General features: G+C 35.7%; 1 pseudogene; it reads left to right on the top strand.

Moving 5' to 3' along the window:
* The first annotated feature begins 1,536 nt into the window (after positions 1–1,536).
* Positions 1,537–3,379, top strand: LOC148013065 (uncharacterized; annotated as a pseudogene).
* The last annotated feature ends 3,709 nt before the right edge of the window (positions 3,380–7,088 follow it).

The raw sequence follows: 7,088 nt of genomic DNA, 5'->3' as shown, positions 1-7,088 counted from the left end.
CAATTTCCAGTTTTTAGCTTTTCATTCAGCACTTTTATTTTGGATAGTTGGACCTCATCAGTTGTATCACAGTTTGTCTCATAGGCTAGTTTTGGTCTTTAGAAGACGTTAATATAACTTTCTTTCTCTCTCTTACAACTTGTCGAGTCATGAGTCCTCGTGACTCCCCACTTGTGATTTGTATTATTGAGATTTAATTGACCAATGATGACTCACGAGTCGTAGACTCATGATGCAACCTAATAGGCACTGACCAGTTCCATGTTCCAATGGCTAAATTGCAGTTGAGTATGCTTTCTTCTATTAATGTATTGCATAAAGTTTGCTTTCATGAAAATCAAGAAGCCATGGTTGGAACTTGGCACAACCATGGCCATTGTAATCTCCCTCCTGAGTCATTTACTATTTTGATGGGTGGCACACACACACACACACACACACACACACACACACACACACACACACACACACACACACACACACACACACACACACACACACACACACACACACACACACACACACACACACACACACACACACACACACACACACACACACACACACACACACACACACACACACACACACACACACACACACACACACACACACACACACACACACACACACACACACACACACACACACACACACACACACACACACACACACATATATATATATATATATATATATATATATATATATAGAGAGAGAGAGAGAGAGAGAGAGAGAGAGAGAGAGAGAGAGATCGTGCTGTGGCTTGTGGGTAGGGTGCAATGTTGCATGCAAGCTTTGAACTAGGCACAAAGTCGAAATACATCTCTCTCTCTCTCTCTCTCTCTCTCTGTGTCATTTTGGATGAAATATTTTTAAATTTAATTGTTTGATTTTGAAAAATAATTTCTCTATTTTTATGAAAAATAAGGAGGATTCGAATTTTGTGCACATTGCAAAGACACCTATAAACTTGCAAAGAGGATTGGTCATCAAACACATAAAGATTTTATTTTGTTTTTTATTTAGATAATGCATTATAAGTAATATATATTCATTAAATTTTATTTGATAGGTTTTATTTTTTTTAAGGAAGACCTTCAAACACTACATTTTACAAGCTAGTTGTGACCTCAAGATGCGACTTTCAATTTTATATTAGTTTTACATTTCAACTATTGGGTAAGACTTTCCAATGGCTTCAAGATTGTCTAAACAAAGGACTTTACTTGGCTTGCCTGGTTTTTCAAAGAATATTGTAGTCATTATAAAGATAAAGGAAAGAAAAAACTAGAAAATGTGGTTAGTGATGAGAAAGAAGATGAAGTTGAATTACAAGACCTTGGAATCAATGACGCTAATCATCGTAAAAGAGCTAGGTTGCTTTGAAATGAAAAATGGAAATTGGAGTTTGAATGGCTTGATTTTGAGAAAAACCAAGCAAGAAATTTTTGTAAAATTTATAAGGAAGATAAACATTGTAAAAATGAATTTGGAACCATAGGGGATATTAATATTCAGCATATTTAGTGAATCATGCCCAATCCAAGAGACACCAACAGTCGGCATGGGCATTGTATAGTGGAAAAAAAAGCTTTGAAATGGGAGTATCTAAACATTTTGAGGTTGTAGACAATACCATGAAAAATTTCTTTTGAGTTGCTTACTTTGTAGAACAAAATGACCTTGCTTTTATAAAATTTGTCCCTACCCTTGACCCTCTTAGGGAGTGTAAGACCCTAAATATTCCACATAACATGTGTAATAATGATAAATCTTGTGCCACCTTTTTTCAGTACATAGGAAAGGAACTCAAGGAAAGTTACATGACATATGTTAGGCAATCACCTTATTATGGTATCATGATAGATGAATCAACCGACATATTGATGGAGGAGCACTTAATTGTTTATGTTTCTTACATAAAAAATCATGAACCAAAGTCTCATTTTTAGACCTCTTAGAGGTTGGTGATCAAACTTCTAGTGGACTTTTTGCCTCATTGAAAAATTTACTATTAGAGCATAACCTTGATGATAAAAAATTGGTTAGTTTTGGTCATGATGGTGCTTCAGTTATGATCGGTAAAAAAGGTGGGGTTGTAAGAAGGTTAAAGGATACATGTGCATTTCTAACAATTATACATTGTGTTGCACATCGCACACTAACCTTCCTGCTAGTAAGGCAGTTGCAAAAATTTCATATGCAAAACATGTAGATTCCACTTTGAATGAAATTGCAACTCTTTTCAAGAATAGTAATGCTCGAATAAAAAATCTTAAGGTTTTACAACAAGAGTTTGACTTGCCTTTTCTTAAGCTTGATATAATACACTCAATTCATTGGTTAAGTAGACATAAAGTCCTTTGCAAGTTTTGTGATTTTCTTGAACCATTGCTCGAGTATTTTAAAGTAGAAAATAGTTCAATTTTTGCTAAAGTTTCCTCATTTGAATTCATATATGTTGTACATTTCTTAGGAGATCTATTCTCTCATTTAATAAGCTTGAGTAAACTTTTCCAAAAAACATGTGTAGATGTCACTGCAATCCTTGGCATAGCAAATGTAGAAATAGTAGCAATGGAGTTAGAGTTTATCACGACATCTTGCTTGGAACTTAATGTCCTAGAGTTAGATAGTTGTGGATATCCCATTATTCCTAACTATGGACCCTCAAATCGTCTTCTATATGAGTTGAGATCTTCCATAAGAGGTAAGTATAGGAGCATTAAGCTTATGTGTGATCAAAGTGGATTTGACCTTGAGAAGGCAGCAGCTTTTTAGAAGACCTTCACTAATGTTATAGGGAGCCTGAGAAAAGTTTTAATGCTAGCTCAATCCTAGGTCACTTAAAACTATTGTCTCCATCATGTTGTCCTCCTACAAAAGAATTTAGAAAGGAACTAAAGAATTATGGAGGTGATGAAATAGAAGATATCATAAAATTCTATGGGGTAGATAAAACTTTAAAAGGGGGCATGTTTTTGAAAGAATTATTGATCCTACTTGTGCGAGAAAAGAGTTTCAAATCTTTAAATTTCAAGCATTCAATGAATGGAAAGGATGGAAATTTAAAAACACATGGTGCTATATTAGTAATAATGAAGCTTTGAGAGAGAAATATGGATTATTATTAAAGCTTGCCCAAGTAGCCTTAGTACGATGTTGTAGCATTGCTATTTGTGAGCGTGGCTTTAGCATCCAAAATGTGATTATGAGCAAATTGAGAAATTCTCTTACCACTAAAAGTACATGTACTACAATGAGAATTTCTATTGAAGGTCCTCCAATGTCTGAGTTTGAATTTGATAAAGCAATTACATTATGGTGCAATGATGTGAAATCTTCAAGGCATGCTCACATCTGTGATATTGATTAAAATGTAAGCTCTATAACCTTAGAAATAAGAATTATAATCCATTTATTGATTCACAATTTGTGTAAGCTAGTTTGGTGTTCTTTTGGATTCTCAAGTCTAGGTGAAGATATAAAGATGAAAAGAAAATGAAGATACATAAGAATCAAAGAGCTTTTTCCTTGATATTGTGATGAAGCCATTGTTGTAGTGAGAGTGTGCCATATTTAAAGAGCCATGGATGTTGTATAAGTTCATGACTTATAAGTCACAAAGCCAAATGAAAGCCCTTTTGTAATATTCTTTTGGTCTCCCCAAAATGATACAATGAAGACTTCCTTTGGAAGTTTTCTCGTTGCTATGTTTCAATATAATTGCAATTTGCATTTTGCTTTGTCTTTTATAAAACTTTTGAAGACCTAATGAATAAGTTTTCGAAGTGTTAAAATTTGGGTTGGCCTTAACCTACCTCTAATTTTATCAAGGAAAAATTATTTCACCTAATTCTTTGGATTGAAATCTATAGGTTTGCTACTTTAAAGGTTTTAGAAGCCTCGGGAAAATAGTTCTTTTCAAGCTCTGGTTCCATCCAAAGTAGTGCATGGCAAGAAGTTTTAGGTTTAGCTGCAAGGTATGGCAACAGGCTAATGACTATTGCTGAACACAAAAATGTACTCTAGACTTCCATGCATGATCTGGCATATGTAGCATCTGCATCTCTAAGAGTGCTTGCAACTATCCACTGTGTCAACATTTCTAAACTTACTGAAATAGATCCCCTATGTGACAAAATCATTTCAAAAGGAAGAGCTACACATTGCAAGTCGATTGGGACAAAGCAACATGATGATTGATGCCATTAGATATATTTTCTACTTCACACACGACCCACAACTTCTTGATGGCCATGCTTCATTATAGTACAATCCAAACTTCTTTGATTGATTTATCCTAAGGATGCATGACACAACACATCATCTTTCCTGTGCTTCTAGTGCCACACAAAATAAGTTTTCATCCCATGACGTGAAGTAGAGTGATGTACATAAAACTTCTACTAACACTGACATTGTGGCTAAAAGCAGTGTGCTTGAAATCCCAAACCCTAAGGCCACAGCTACTAACATCCCTACTAAACCCACGCCACAAGTTCGAGCAAGTTGAGCCAATTGAACCCTAATATGCTCCAAAAGAGGCTACTCAGACTAACCTCCAGATCATCCCTACTAAACATGTCCCTCCTTCTGGCACCCATCATTTGCTTATTTGTCAACCAATCAACATCATGGCTGTTCATTTGGCCAATAAACTCAATTCCTTTGAAATAGAATGGCTACTTCAATTTGATGCCATATTCACTACTTATGCCAAGCTATTTGCAACAATAATCGATTTAGGTCTTATTGATGATAAGATGATACAAGTTACTTCCAAATGGCATCCCACTTGGGAAGAGAGTGAACGCCTCTATCAAAAAAGCCTTATTGATGATAAGATGATACAAGTTACTTCCAAATGGCATCCCACTTGGGAAGAGAGTGAACACCTCTATCAAAAAAGCCTCTTGATTAAAGATGAATATGCTAAAACTCTTCCTCAAAAGTAATTGAAGTCATATCAACTTATTCCCTCTTATGATTGTGTGAGACCAAACTCAAAGACCACTTAGCACTTGATGAACTTGAGCAAAATTGCAATTCCTCAAGGAGTCCTCAAGTCCATTCTTGCGGAAATGGTTTTCTCATCAACTTGAGATTACTCATGATGGCAAACGTCTTATGACAATAGCAGAGTAGTGTCGTATGGTTATTATGCTTCAATATGATCCAACCTATTATGAGACTACTTCCTTGCATTCTATCATCTTGGCTCGACATCGGGACTCGCCACAAAATTTGAGATACCATCCATTGCTTAATAAGATTCTGGCTGAAGAGGAATTGCATATAGCTAGTCGCTTTGCTAGACCATCCTTGCTTGATGATCTGATTACTTACATTTATGGACTAGCTATGAAACCAATTGACCTAGATGCTTTTGCTGGGTTGGAGTACAATCCAAATTTCTATGACTAGTGGATCCTAGAAACTAAAAAATACAGAACTTTGTATATAACTAACCTTTTTCTCTCATTGTATATATGTTTCTTTTTCTACACTGACAAGAGCTAAAGACTCTTTGACTTTTGAAACAACGTTGTATCCTCTATAGGGGCCCGAGTAAGTTACTCATGAATATATGTGTGCATCATGTGGGTTCAAAATAAGGTATTTTTAAAATACTATTTTTATATATTTTTTGCATACAGAAGAGTGTAATATAAAGGGATTATTTATAGATTAAATATAAAATGGTTATGTTTTACTCAAGAAAATTTTACAGATAAGGATATTTATAAATAGGCCTTGAACGCATGTGATGTAGAGGATTCATATATAGTAACTTCCCCAAGTATAGGGGCAAGACCAAGGTGAGATAGCAATGCAATGCACTTCATGTTTTAAGCCAACATGATCAATCGTAGAATCTTTCTTTGAAGATTCCAAGATATGAAAACATCATGACAACCAAATTATCTAAGAAACTCTCACATAGACAAAGACATTTGAGTGCCATCAATATCGGCATCCCAATTTCTTCATCCATCACATCCCTTGACTACAACATAATATGGAATCTTTCTTTGAAGATTCCAAGATATGGAAACATCATGATAACCAAATCATCTAAGAGACTCTCACACAAACAAAGACATCTAAGTGCCATCGATACCGACATCCCAATTTCTTCATCCATCACATCCCTTGACTACAACATACAATGGTCGTCTACTTCTTGAGGGGAAGCCACGCTTACTTTATTAATACTACAAGTCTTCATCACCTAATACTAGTTCTTCTTCAATAACTCTGTATCAACAATGAGGTAAGGTGCTTTGGTTCAAGGCTCAATCTTCCATTTCCATGTGTACATTGTGGTGCACAATTCCATTCTTTGAGCCAAGTCTACTACTCTCAATTAGCTTTTAGATCTCTCATAATTCCACTTTGATTTTGTAAGGCTGCTAGCTGACACTATATTATTCAATGAGTGTGGACAAAAAAACAAAAAAGAGAGATACAAAATGAAAAAAAGGAAATACAAAATCAAGCAAGAGAAAAAAGGAAATGAAAATGATATATGCACTACATCACACCTAGGGGTCCTTAAGTTAGGCGCATCTAGTGCCGCCACCTATTTCCGCATTAATGACTTAAACATGGCCACCTTATGGGTGGGATAAACTTGGGAAAAAATATTGATCGTGTATGCCACTTTGAATTGCTTAAGAAAGGCATCCAAATCCTTGTCTGATGAGCTTGCAAACTTTGGGAATGGAACCTGTGCATGATTAGCCATCCAAGTACTAAAACTGTAATACCACAAGGAAAAATGGGTAAAACCACTTCTTGGGCTGTGGAGTGGACTATTTTTTCATCATTGAGGAATGAAGTGCACTTAGGAGACAGAAATCGTCACTACTGCTCATGTCTAAGTCACTGTGATATCACAGACTAGATGTCTTTTGGTGGATCTTACCAGTACATGTGCATGCAGATTGATGCTCGTGAAAAATACTAGTGTGGTTGCCATTTGTGATCGGGTCTAAGCTTTGAATGTGGTCGTGAGGTGCAAATTGGTTGCAGCAGCCTTGTGGGAAGACAAAGCCTTATTATACCCATACTCGACACAA

This window comes from Lygodium microphyllum, chromosome 26, assembly GCF_053477565.2.
Source record: "Lygodium microphyllum isolate KBCC chromosome 26, Lygodium_microphyllum_v1.1.10, whole genome shotgun sequence".
NCBI classification, from domain to species: domain Eukaryota; kingdom Viridiplantae; phylum Streptophyta; class Polypodiopsida; order Schizaeales; family Lygodiaceae; genus Lygodium; species Lygodium microphyllum.
Note: the sequence above shows the minus strand (reverse complement) of the source record. Positions and strands in the feature narration are given on the sequence as shown.